General features: G+C 40.0%; 1 pseudogene across 2 annotated transcripts; it reads left to right on the top strand.

Moving 5' to 3' along the window:
- Positions 1 to 2,561: 2,561 nt before the first annotated feature.
- On the top strand, positions 2,562 to 11,279 carry LOC147604363 (transcription factor TCP5 pseudogene; annotated as a pseudogene). Of its 2 annotated transcripts, none has more exons than XR_015265462.1 (2): positions 2,562 to 4,440; positions 10,993 to 11,279. The product of XR_015265462.1 is annotated as a transcription factor TCP5 pseudogene, transcript variant X1 (transcript). The 2 variants fall into 2 exon arrangements; XR_015265463.1 differs by lacking the exon at positions 10,993 to 11,279 and having other exon boundaries at positions 3,713 to 3,845; positions 3,928 to 4,578.
- The last annotated feature ends 3,425 nt before the right edge of the window (positions 11,280 to 14,704 follow it).

Raw genomic sequence — 14,704 nt, 5'->3', positions numbered from 1 at the left:
ACCACGATTGTGCATGCTATTATAAATGCGACTATGTGTGCTACTGTAAATGTGGCTTTATGTACCGCTATATGTGCTAGTGTACATGCAGTTATATGCACGGCTACATGTGCTGCTATAGTCGCGTGCTGATAGCTTTGTATATAGCTGTGCTTACAGTCATGTGAGTGTTTTTTGCGTTTATGAGTCCTTTGTGGTTTTCACACTCTTGGTGAAGCTACGCTCTTTGTTTGTTTTAGTTATAAGTCTTAAGCATAAAGACTTCATACATAGAGCCATAAAGACCTCAAAGCTTAAAGTCCTTATGCTTAAGCCTCTATGCATAAGGCTTATGCATAAGGCTTAAGTGTAAAGGCTTCATGAGCTTTATGCATAAGCTTTAAAAAATGATTGCATGCACAATAAAAAAATACTTCCGAGAACTTGGGGGTGCACTATAAACAAGTAAACAAAGGGTTTGTGCAACACAAGTACTCTCACGTTAATTTAGAGGAGTTGAGTGTTTGTTGATAAGTAGAGTTTTCATTGATAGAGAAGTTCCAATCTACAAGTCGAAGCACAAAAATAAACAAATTAGAGCTATGCATAAACAAACAAGTGAAGACAAGTGAGAAGAATAAGAAAAAGAAGAAGACAAGAGTCAAGGCCTGGGAATGTACATAGAGATTGAAACAAAGGGGAGAGAATAGAGAATATAAACCCTTACCTTCACCATGAAACTATGAAAGCACATAAATGATGGAGGAGAGCATGAATTTCATGCTTGAGGTCCTTAAGGTGCGTGAGGTATGGAAGATGAAGGAGAGAAAACGTGTATAGCGCAAGTTTTTGGGAGAACAAAGAAAGGACGCGCTAGGCAAGAGAATTGATTTTGTATTAGTACACAGCTACTATAGCTGGTAGTATGATTGAATGGCAAACTATGTGTTAGTTGTGGGTGGAACATGTGTTGGACCACAATGAGATATCTTGGAAGACATGTGATCACCTTTTAGGTTTTCATATTTGGCATTTATATTTTTGGAAGGGCTTAGCCTCAAGCCTTTATACATACCAATTAGTATTTTATGCTTTTGGTAGGCCCAAGACTTATAATTAGGCATGCTATTTTTTAAAGGATTTTGTACGCTCGAAGACTTAAAATAAAAGCTCTTTAACTTTATTTTTGGAGGATCTTTTTGAAAAAAGCAAGCATTAATATATTTAAATATGGGTGAGCGGTACAATGGGCCACACTCACCTAGGGGAGATTAAACCCAATCTTATGTCGATGGTGACCACTTCTCTATTTAAAGCTTTCATGGTTTTTATTTTTTTTGAATTGTTTATGTACGGTTTTGTTGTTCAAGTTGTGCAAAGTCTATGTTCTATTAATTTTTTTTGTTTGAGTTTGAGTAATTCTTCTTCAAGTGTCATTAAGATCCTAACAATTTTATTCATTCCAGGGTAGTGTGGCAGGAACCATGTTCACCTCAGTCTCCTCCTCAATTGTTATTACCCCTTCTCGGTCCACTGTCTCCAACTGAATGGCTCTCCATGCAATCTCCACTTGCCGGTTAAATCTACCCATAGATGAAGTTTCACTATCCTCAACTCCTAAGGGGCTAAATGGGTCAGAGTAGATAGAGGCCCCATAGCCCTCTTTAGATTTCACACTAACAGTTAAGCCCCTTCCATTAGGGATGGACAAAGGTGAGAGAAAAAGGGAAAGGAGGATGCAATCTTTGGGAGGTAAAAGAGGAGGCGAGGAAAAGCCATATTATCACAATTTATATTATCTCCATAAAACTTTAACCATACAAAGCAAGAATGAAACAAGTTAAGCAAATAAAACACGATCATGATAACCATTGTACAGCTCTTATCAAAATGGACTACAATCATGTAAATTAGGCCTAGACGGAATCTAAGAGATGTGAGGTGTTGGTTTCTTCTTCTTTTTTCAATCCTATGTGAATTATTCCGAGGCTAAGGACTCTCTAAGAGGTGTGCTATGTTTTGGGTTTTTTTTTTCAAACCTCATGTGAATTATCCATAACTCTATAGATATCATTGGAGAAGAATAATGCTCGATGTACATTGAAATGCCACGTGTGAATATTTGGAGGCCCCGGCACAGCGGTCGGTTGATCGGTATTAGACGGCAGCGTGATAAAAATCTCCTTGGGCGGCTGGCATTGCAAACTCCAATCATCGAAGATGAACAATTCAGAATTCGGGTTCATAACGCATTGCCGTCGCTTTTGCACGGCATAGCCGCAAGCTGGCAGCTGCTCACTGCGCCTCTGCAGTTCAAGTAGCAAGCTGGTGCAGAGAGCGGCTGCGGCACGTCTCTCTATGCACGACACAAGCTTTTGGCAGTAAATCCAAGGGTAGCTGCAGTCTGCAAAGTTGCCAACGACAGCCGCGACTTGAAAGCCTTTGAATGTGTTCGAGTTCCAAGCATGACATTAAAACTCACTGAATTATATTTACCTGTGGACCCAGTACTGGATTCTGGAGACTCAGGAGTCAGTGGATAGCAGTGACCAGTGAGCACACTTATATATATAGCTTGTAATTTGTTTAATTAATCGACTAATACGATTATTACCTGCTGGCGTTATGTGTGAGCCGATTCCCAACTATCTTGTCGAGAATCTGTCCCTTTGGGAAGTACACCATGTGAACCTTTTTATAAGCTGCGCAGTGTGCTAATGGTTGAGCAACTTGCAGAACGCCCTTTTGGCACCGCCTACGTGTACGGCTTAGCGGTGGGTCGCCTTTAACAAGAAGAGGAATGCACACTCCACACGCAGCTCCCCTCAGAAGTTGTGAAAGTCGTGCAGGCCTTTTCAAGCTTCTCCAATTCTTTCTTTCTGTAGGTAGACTGTGTAGCGCCCTTCCTGCATTCTTTAACTCTGCCTCTGTACAGTCTTATTAGGATTCGAAATGATGTCTTCGATCAAGCTCATGGTGACTGCTCTGGAACGATCTGGGTGCCAGCACATGCCCCTGTAACTGGGTCGCTTAGTGCCTGCAGGCCGTGTGAAATTTCAAAAGCTTCATTAAAGCTCAAACGCCTAGAGACCTTCTTGAACTTTGAAGGTAGAGGCAAGACAAGACGGAGACAAGACGGGCAACCTATGGAGACCTGATCTGCCCTCTGTGTATTCTGGACAACTATCACTCAGGTCTTCAACAACCGATTACACCACATAATAGGCTAGCTGAGATGGAAACTAGTTGATGTGAAAGACCTGCAATGATCACAACACCCAAACTCATACTGTACAGCGTAGATCCACAGGTAGCTAGGGCTGTTTCCACTCGGACACACACACACACAGACACATATATATATATATATGCAATTATGTCCCAAGATGAGTGGATCCGAGAGTGGCAAGCTGCGCAAGAGCTAAGATGGCAGGTCCCACCCTCTGCAGCAACAACAATGCCCACCACCGTGCAAACAACAACGTCCAATTTTGATATTATTGGTCAGACCTATCGTCTCCAAGGCGAAGAAGCCAGGCATGCAAGCGTCCACCAGTATCATGAATGGCCGCCTGCTGACACCAGCTTGGGGATGATGAATTTCTGGCCGCACGAGGGCCATGGCGTCCAAGACTTTGGCAATAATCTTGTGCAATATCAAGGGCGAGGTGCTGCTGCCAGGGGTGTATTGCTTCAAGGAGCTTCACAATCACTTGCCTCCATGCACCGTTTAATGCACGGCATGAATCGAGATGAGCTGAGCGGAGGAGGAGCTGTGCAGATACATACTGATGGAAATACTGGTGACATAGCTACAATGCAAGTTTTGGCTCCTGCTCAAAGAACAAGGCAAGCTCTATCGACAGGTAGGTCTACTGATCTGGGCATGCAAGTGGATGCTAGATTTTCTTATCATGATCCTAATGTGGAGATAGCTCCAAGTAATAGGCCGATGCAGCTACAGCAGAACATGACCGATATTAGGCCGAGCAGTGATCAGCCGCGGATAATCAGAAGGCAAGCGGGTGAAGGAGGTGGAAAGGACCGGCACAGCAAGGTGAAGACGGCCAAGGGGCTCCGCGACCGGCGAGTGAGGCTTTCCGTGTCGACAGCCGTGCAGTTCTACGACATCCAGGACCGCCTGGGCTTTCAGCAGCCCAGCCGGGTCTTCGAGTGGCTCATGGCCAAGGCGAAGCCGGCCATCGACCAGCTTCCACCTGCTGCTCATCACCACGATAACGATTCCAGCCTTCCAGTAGTCTCTAAATCAACAACCTCGACTGATCATAATATCATTGCGCGGCGAGATCACACGTCTCCTTAGCCAGACCCAGCTTCATCTGGATATCAGCAAGAACCCTTCCTGAGAAGCAAGAAAGTCCATAGCTGCATTGCACATCAGGTTTTGATGATCGTCGTCAGCCGCTCAATTTGCAACATCGAGAACAGCCACCCAAACTGGTAATAACTTACACCTTAGATGTTTTGTGCTCGTTTTTGCCGGACGTCTCTTCGAAGTGCACAAAAAATGATGATGTGTGTACAAATTGAAGCCATATTCAAATGTCTACTATAACGGATAAATCTTTCCTGCGTGAATTTGAGAACTTCAATTGTTGTTTTTAAAGTAGAGGTAGAAGATTATGGAAGAGAAGTCCTGCACTTTCACTTGTTGGCATAACCTAATAGAGCCTAAATAAGGACTTTGGACTGGCATAATCACTTATGATGGGTTGGTATTACAATGTTGGTAGTTTAGGGTGCCCGAGGTCGGCCTTCTATATTGCCAAAATGCAGCATGTTTTAATTAGCTCACATATTTTTGAAGAGACGAAAGGTAGGTCTTAGCAAGGGGTACAAAAGTAGAGTTTGGAGCTTTCCAAGATTCCCTAGTGTTTAAGGGAAATATGCTCATTTATTGTGGGCTGATAATGCATATTTAGATAGGTGAACCTAGGTTAGGCAAGCACACAAAAGAATGATTAGATTTTCTCTTTTGGATGAATGGATCTTTTTGTATTGAAGGCTGAATAAGAAAAAGACTCATGATTATTCTTGCATGAAATACTTCTACTTGTCAAAGTTCTTGATCACTTTGGCTTAATAAGAGAACTTTGGTGACTATGATTAGGGTGGCCCCTTTAGATAGTCACCAGACTTGTGAATAGCAAAACTTGATAAATTTAATGCTTGTGGTGGAGATGTTAACCCAAGACTACTTCAATGTTGAGAGTGGTGTTTGGGTGGATGGGCACCAATATGAGCCCTCTAGCGAAGATTATATTTGATGATTCTCTTGGGGATTTCTTTTGTTAGTATAATTTGATGATTCGATTTTATATTGTATTCAAAACTCTTAATCATTGGCAATCATATATTAGTGACATAATGCTTAGTCACTATATATATATTTAATTAAAAGTTAATTTTCTTATCACATGTTTGTGTATGAATAATTACGATGTAGATTAGGGGTGCTTCATTATCCCTTGAACTTCTTTGGTCCCTCTTGTCCAAGACAATCACCATTATACCTTGAACTTCCTTGGTCCCTTATGTCCAAGACATTTAGCCCCAATAGTTACTCACATATATGTGAAGAGAGTATCCTACTGAAACATGGCATGTTTGTCACATTAGCAAGAAACGTAGATCAATAAAGAGTAGAAGCAATAAAGAAGTACTTCTCATGGAAAATCCAATGGTTGAGGGAAAATTCTCTAGATTTTCCCATTTAGAATTGCACCATTTGTGGCCACATATTTTTTCTGTGTGTAACACTACCACCTCTAAACAAAAGACTATATTTATAAGGATTGACAAGGTAGTTGTAGACATTTTGGTTACATTCCCTCTTCTAAACCTTACCCAAATGAGCAAATGTTGATGCCATCCTCACCTATGCCATCCAAATTTGATGATGAAGAGTAGATGCTTATGAGATGGGTGAATGTAGAGGTTAGCTTGCAATGTAGAAATTCCTTGATATAGAGTGCCACCAAAGACCCTAAAAGTTTTTAGAAATATTATAAAAGATTCTCCAAATAATATAAAAAATCAATTCTCCTCACTAAGTCCTAACACATAATATTAATATACTTGTGCATAAGAATAAAGTTCTATGCATAAGAATAAAGCTCTATGCAAAGAGCTTTATTCTCCTCACTAGTTCCTAACACGTAAGATTAATTTACTTACGTATAAGGGTAAAGATCTATGCATGTCTAGAGCTCTTATGTATAAGAGTTTATAAATAAGTGATCTTATACATGGAGCTTATGGATAGAGAAGTCGTGCATAGATCTCTATACACATAAGAGTATAAATAAGAGATCTTATACATTGAGCTCTATGTGTGGGAGCTTATAGATAGAGAATTTATGCATGGAGCCCTTCTTCTCAAGAGAGCTTGTGCAATACAGTTCTCTTATATGCATAAATAAGTCTTCTATCCATAATCTCTTACAGATAGAGATCTATTTATAAGATCTCTTATAAATTCATTTAGACATCTATGCATAAGATCTCCTCACACTAAGTCATAACAAATAATGTTAATATGCTTATGCATATAAGAATAAATCTCTACACATAGCGCTCTTATACATTATAAATAAGAGATCCTATACATAGAGTTCATGTGTGAGTGCTTATGGATAGAGAACTCATACATAGATCTCTATGCACATAAGAGTATAAATAAGAGATCTTATGCATCGAGCTCTATGTGTGAAAGCTTATAGAAATAGGACTTATGCATAGATCTATATGCACATAAGACCTTATAAGTAAGAGATCTTATACATAGAGCTCTATGCATGAGATCATATGGATAGAAGACTTGTGTATAAGACCTCTATGCACAAGCTCTTATGAAGAAGGAGTCTATGCATAAGATCATAGACATGTCTTATGTAAAGAGACCTATGCCTAAGATCATATACTTGAGCTCAGGCTTCCACTACAAGAGAATGAGGGCATGCCAATGGCCCTATTAGAAAAAATATAACGAGATATCAGGCTTCATTTTGCTGGTACGATCATGGTAGAAGCGTTGGTATGGGATCACTAATAAAAGCACTAGATACCACCGCTAATTTTTCTAGTAGGAGCACTAGATACCAAAGTTTTAAAAATTTAATAGAGCTTGAAAAATTCTCCACTTTTTCTTTTTACAGTATGTTGTTCTAGACTACAGATCAAAAGTTATGTCTATTTTAAGATAGACATAGATTCAAACTACATTTTGCATAAACAAGCAACCAAAAGCAAATTTTGAGGCATTTTCATGCTCTGTATAGATAATTAATACACCACTGCACTAAAACTGTGAGCCACACTTACATAGGCTTGGTCATCCACACATATTTCAACATGGAACGTGGATGTGGGAATGAGTGTAGACATGGATGCTTAACAACTTGACGCCCGCTAAGTCTATACAAATGTTCTTTAATTGAGCATAAAGTATACATGGCTTGCATGGATACTAGTATGGAAGCCATGTATGCTTTATGCCCAATTGAAGAGTGTGCTTTTGATTGCAGGTAAGGCATCCATGGCTTGCATGGACGTATAGCATCCATGTCTGGCATGGATGATAGCATAAAGTATCCATGGTTTGTGTAGATGCTTGTTGAGTAGCATGTATGCAAGCCATGATACTTCATATCCAATCAACAAGCATTTATATTGCTTGCACATTATTGGGCATAAAAAAGTGACCATGACACTTTATGCCTAATCAACAAGCATTTACATTCTTCAATTGAGTAAAGCGACCACAACTTGTACAGATGATAGTTGACTAGCATGTATGCAAAATATAAACACTTTATACTAAATTGGAGAATGTTTATGCTTGTTGATTGGGGATATATAGTAAGAGGCCTATGCTTCTATGCAAGAGGGCTATGAGATGGTTTGTTTCATTTTGCTACAAGAAGCTATGCATAAACCCATGCTTTCTATGTGTATGTATACAAAGTGCTTCTATTCATGGTGTGAGGGCTATGTATACTAAGGGCTCAAAGTCAATTTTTATAAAAATGCAAAGCTTATGAGAGGCTATGTATATGCCTCAGTATGAGAGGCTTTGTATATGCCTAAGCTTCATATATCTATGCATAAGCCTACTATGTCTTACAAGAGAAGCTAGTGCTATGCATGCTTAAATGAAAAGCTTATGCTTATGCAAATCTATGCCTTGAATACTTTGGACAGAGCATAGTAAGTGTTATGGTATGCTTAGGCTTATGCACTAAGTGTAAAGCTTATGGTTATGCAAATCTTATGCTTAAGAAAAGCTTGTTCAAAGCTTTCCAATGCCTATGCTTATGCAAATCTTGCTAATACTATGCTAAGATTAGGTGAATATGTACATTTGGCCTTTTAAAGAGCTATCTTTAGGAAATAGCTCTTGCTGACCATGCACTAGGTATACATATGTAGATTTCATGGCTGTTATGTTATGAGTACTACCCAAAGGCCACAAATTTGGCAACATTTTCATGCGGGATGCATGCATGGGCCACACCGCCTTGGCAAGGAAACTATTCCAAAATAGCATGAAGCAAATAGATAAGGGATGGGGAGACCTACCTTTTGTGAAAGGGTCTTGCAACCATGAAGAGGGTGTTGCCCACAAGAATACATTGAAAGGACTCTAGCTCTTAATGGCTACAAAATAAAAACAACCATATGTTAGAAAACCAATAAAGTGATTAATCACTCTCTAATCACATTTTAATGCCCACTTCATACTCATGAAATCCTAACATTGAGCATTAGGAAGGCTAATAAAAATTAATACAAATGTAGAAAATAAGAGGGAGAAAAAGAGAGGGAGAGAAGGAGCATGTGAAATCTTTCATGAATCCCTAACAATGGAGGAGAGATACCTTCACTTGTTGATGTGAGAAAATGGCATGGGATGGAGAGAAGGATGGGATGGATTAGAAAGGGGGTGTGTGTGTGTGGAGGAGGAGGTGGGAGGATCAGGGTATGAAGAAGGTTTTGGTTGCAATAGAACATAAATGAGCCAGAAGGGGGCGAAAGACAAGGGTATGTCGTAATGTGTACCATGACACCAAAATTTGTAAGCCATGGTCGTGCATGCATGTAGGCTACTCATTGGCATAGCTATGCATAGACATGGATATGCATAATCCATGGCCATACATAGACCATTCTATGGCATTGCAATGGCCTATGCACGACCATGGATTTTACGAATAGCCATGTCTGTACATAGCTATGCACATGCATGGCCATGACTTACACATAGCCATGTCTATGCGTAGGCTTATGCATAGCTATGACTATGTGCAGTCTATACATAGCCATGTCTATGCATAGCCTATACATAAGCATGGCTATGTATAACTCTACTTATATACATGGCTATGCATAGCCTACACGGTCATGCCTATGCACAAGCCGCAGATGTATTTCCTACCCATTATCCCTCTTTGAGGATAAACTTTCACATGCAGGACTATGCATGGGCCACTTGTCCCTTGACTAGAACAAAAAAACAAACTAGGCATAAGCATGCATTGCTTAACTCACAAACATTTGATTTGTATGGCACTTGATCTGAAGGTAGGCTAATTTTGTTGATTTCCTGCACACACACACACACACACACACACACACACACACACACACACACACACACACACACACACACATGCACACACATACACACACACACACACACACACGCATGTGCACGTGCACACACACACACACACACACACACACACACACACACACACACACACAAACACCACAGAGGATATATGCAAGGCTATGCTTCATATTGCATCCTTAGAGATTATGCTCATGCTAAGAGGTATGTGAGATGCTAAGGGCTATGCAAGAGGCTATACATAGTATTGACCTAAGAAAGCAAATGGACATGGAAAGCAAATGAAATGGGCATATGCTTCATATCGCATCCTTAGAGATTATGCTCATGCTAAGAGGTATGTGAGATGCTAAGAGGTATGTGAGATGCTAAGGGCTATGCAAGAGGCTATACATAGTATTGACCTAAGAAAGCAAATGGACATGGAAAGCAATGAAATGGGCATATGCATGGAATTTAAACATTTAAAAATAATTATTTAGTAGATTAAGAATAAGATTAGTGGACTTACCTTCTTGAAGGAGGGAGGAAATAGCTACAAAAGAAGAAAACAAAATAAACAAAAATAAACTAACATAAAACCCTATATCTAATCTAACTCACATATGTAGAATAATACTAATTAAAAACCCTATATCTAATCTAACTTACATATGTAGAATGATATTGATTTAGAAACCCTGAATTGATTAAGCACATGGCTAGTGAACTTACCTTCATCATTGAGAGAGGAGATACCTGCAAAACCAAGAAACAAAACAGAGAAAGAGGTTAGTGCCTTTCACCCTTTTAGAAAAACTGAATATCTAATCCTACACCCATGAGTACACTAATATTTATTAAGATAACTATTAAAGAATAAGAAACCTAATCATGAGGGATGTGGGTGAGAGATTAGTGTATGATCTCGGGTACCTAGCTTCTTACGTCATATTTTTTAATATGAAATGGCTCATGTCTCACATTTTACGTCTCATGACTAGTGGTATCAGGTCTAATGAATAATCCCTACTACCCATAAGCATACTCCTTAAGACTTATAACACTTTGAAGCCTAGACTAACTCTTTCCCTTAAGCCCTAATGTAAAAGCCTATATGCACAAGCCTCATGCATCATGCATAATTCATAAGCCCCTTGGTGTGGGATTTTTGAAAGCTTTCCTACATCTCATGCTTGGTGGGCTCTCATTGGGTGGTCTTGCATGAATTTAGAGCACCTTGGCTCACGTGAAGTTGTGGGCTCCCATATCATGTCTAGCTAGCTTACATCATCGTGGGTTTGTATATGAAATGACTCTTATCTCATGTTTTATGTCTCATGACTAGCTCGCTCATGGATTTTATAAAATGGCTCGTGCAGGTTTGTGGTGAGCTAGACTCATGGCTCACATCTCACATCTCATCGATCATCTCATCGATCATGTATTATGGAGTCATGTCGCTATCTCACTTCTAGTTGGACTCACGAAGGACTCACATCTCAAAGTTCATGTCTCACATATGGTGGACTCACAGGTTTTTTATTTTTTCCCCACACCATATCGATCATTACCTTTGCTAGGGGTCTCAAAATTGAGTGTTCCATAGCTCACAACACTCATCTCGATATCTTCTGTATAATTGATTAAAAGGCAACAAAATCAAAAGTTATACACATATTTACTATTTTGGGGTCCCATAGTGCGAGTCACAAATCTAAAATAGAGAATACATGCACAACTTTTAATTTTAATATCTTTCACCCCATTAAAAATAGATGTGAGGTAATTGATTTAAGCTATAAAACACTACATTTCAGCACCCAAAGTAAACACTACTACATGATAGCCTAATACCGGCGCTTATACCGACATCATTAAACGGGGTCTAAAAAAGCCCCGTCATCAGTATAAACCCCGGTATCTGCGTCGGAACCACGACGTCGATATTTGCATCGGGCGCTCATACTGGCACGCATACCGGCGCCCATACCGACGCGCATATCGACACGCATACCGGCGTGTATATCGGCGCGCATACCGATGGATATACCAGCCCTTATACCGGCAAATATACCAGCACGGATATCGGTGGGTATACCGACAGATATACCGGTAGGTATACTGGCACTTATACCGACGACCACAACAGTAATTTTTTTTGGATAGAATGGTGTTGCCAGGCTTGCCTACAGTCAATAGGACTTAACAACAGTAAAACAAACAGCACCATTCTATCCAAAATAGAGCACAAAAGACAACCGTGCTCGTTTTTTTATTTTTCAGATAGACAAGAAATTAAACATTACTCATGAATATTTTGATCATATACTAATAGTTTAAAGGACTTACATTATGGTAATGCCTCCCAATTGATGGTCTCTCCTTCTGCTTCAAGCATCTCAAATAAGGCCACAAGGCCATATTTGTGAGCGTACTTCTCTTCTCGCCTGGTGGGCGATTCATGGCCAACTCCTACACAAACGATTAACAATTACAACTTTCAGAAATCAACATTTAGCCCACATACATACATTTAGATAAACAAAATTGCTACAAATACTTACGAATTCATGGCGCATGGTTTCGTAACCACCACTCCCAAGATGAGAAGCCCCTACTGTTTGGAGTCTCATCCTTGCCACCTCTCTTTGTTGTTGAAACCTCTCTGGTGTCTCTGTGAGCTCTTGAGCTATGGCTTCCCACTCCCTATCATCTAGCCAAACAGGTTTCTCTTTCCCCTCTCTAAATGCATCCCTCGCCTCTGACCTACGATGCCCCATCAAAATGCGAGCTGTATATTGTATCCACTCATTAGAGACAACATTCATAGGGTCGGATGGCTGAAACTCTTGCTTTATCTTTGTATTTATGTAATTTTTCTTCTCCTTATCTTACTGATTCCATAAAGTCATAACAGAGTTGTGAAACTGTATAGTGCACAATTGTCGAATTCGTGTCTTCATGGCCTTCCCTGCACTATTCATTATAGGTGCCCCATCCCTAATTGTGTATATCATGTTGTTGTCATGGTCATGTGCACCCCAAGGAGTGGAAGGTGAACCTATGGGTGTGCTATCAACAGATGAGAGCGAAGGACGACGCTCACGTGGTGGTGGTGTCACAGCATCTGTGGTACTACCACCACAACAACCTCCCCCCTGAAGACCTACTACATGAGCGACGTCTATGTGAAGAGGTGGTAGATCGAGCTGTAAGAGGAGTGGAAGGCTGTGTGGTATGAGGTGTGGGAACTGTTGTCGTACCTACAGGTGTGGGAACTGCCATCGTGAAGCCAGATAGTGAGGCAGATGTCCCTGCTCCAGAACCCCAATAAGTCTAAGCCATGGCTCTCTACTCTGGAGTCATGGATAAGAAAAAACCATATAACTGCTCGGGACTCATGCCCTAAGGTGTAGGGTTAAATGAGAAATCAAGACTGTAGTTGAGCAGCGCGGTGAGTCATCACCCATGGCCTGTTGGACAAAAAACCATATGACAAACTTGTGCGAAATGAAATTACATAGTAAACAATGAAAGAACCATATGACAAACATTAACAATGATAAACAACAATGGTAAACCATACCACTTTGCACCTGCACTAGTGATTATGATGGTAAACATTAACAATGGTAAACAATGAAAGGACCCTATGACAAACATTAACTTCCCTAAACAACAATGGTAAACCATATCACTTTGCACCTTCAATGATGTCATAAAATCATTACAAATATGTCATAACTATTTGCATAATCATTAAGATACATCATTTTAAAAATCATTATCTATTCTATCATCCTCATTAAGATCAGTAGCCCCAAAGAGATCTATTTGCATAATCATTAAGATACATCATTATCTATTCTATCATCCGCATTAAGATCAGTAGCCCCAAAGAGATCTATTTCTATGTACATTTCAGCATCCTCATTATTAAAAGTCCCTTGATGAAGGATGTCCTCATCATCTATGTCTTCTTCCTCAACAGGTTTTCCAGCTTCATTGGTTTGCACCTCTTCATTTGGATCTTGCTCTAGTTGCTCCTCTTCATTTGCTTGCTCCTCTTCATTGTTGATATCGGCTTGTTCTTGTTGCTCCCCACCACCCTGTGAATCCACATCACCCTGTTGTAGCTCTAATTCTTCACAAATTTGCTTACTGCGGGGGGCGACTTGAACTAGAAATAGCCAGCGTGGATCTTTTGGATCCGCTTTAAAGACAACCTGCTCACAATGCTCTAGGCGCACAAAAGTATCTTGCTGATCGGTCCATACCTTTGTGGAGTCCACTTGGATGAGGCCACTCTTGTCTCTACGTATAGTTGCATGTGGCCCATTTGTGATTACCTTGAACCACTTCACATCAAAGATAAACAACTCAAAACTTCTAAAGCCAACCTTTAATATGTCTTGAATGGTTTCAAAGTAATCAAGCATTCCACTAATTGTGTTATCATCACTTGCACTTGCTCGACTTTCTGAACAAATTGTGCTGTGACACCACAATCAAAGGTTGCTCTTCTTTGGTCTATTCATTCTACTCGAAAATGATGTCCATGTGATCAAAAAGTCCCATATTTGTGATACTACAAATAGCACATAAAGATTGTTGATGGACAAACAATAACTGAGACATGTAGAGAAAAAAGAGAGGCATGTAGAACTTAAACACTTACATGCCAATCACATCCTTTTGTAAGCACCTTCTTCTCCTCTGTTATAGTTAAACCAGCACGTTTGGCTTCTAAAATTGTAGCTTCTAGCCATCTACCTATAGGAAAGTCTGGAAGAGCTTGCAGACCTTCTGGATATGGGAGATTTCTTATAGTGCGATTCCTTTTGAAACTTAAACGATCTTGTACTCGCTGTCGCTTGAGAGCTTCATATGTCTCAATCCACTTCTCCATTACATGCGAGTTCAAGATGCAAAATTTGTTGATTTTTTTCCTCAAATTGTTATCCATCTTTCTCTTAATGCCTTGGCGTTGAGGTTCCTCTCACTAATATTGACTCGCCTGTTAGACTCTTGAGACCATAGTCGAGGTATCTCTGGATCTGATGAACTTAAATATTCAGTGATGTAAACAAG

This window comes from Cibotium barometz, chromosome 62 (genome assembly GCF_041138505.1).
Source record: "Cibotium barometz isolate CiBa-2024 chromosome 62, ASM4113850v1, whole genome shotgun sequence".
In the NCBI taxonomy this organism is placed as follows: Eukaryota; Viridiplantae; Streptophyta; class Polypodiopsida; order Cyatheales; family Cibotiaceae; genus Cibotium; species Cibotium barometz.
Note: the sequence above shows the minus strand (reverse complement) of the source record. Positions and strands in the feature narration are given on the sequence as shown.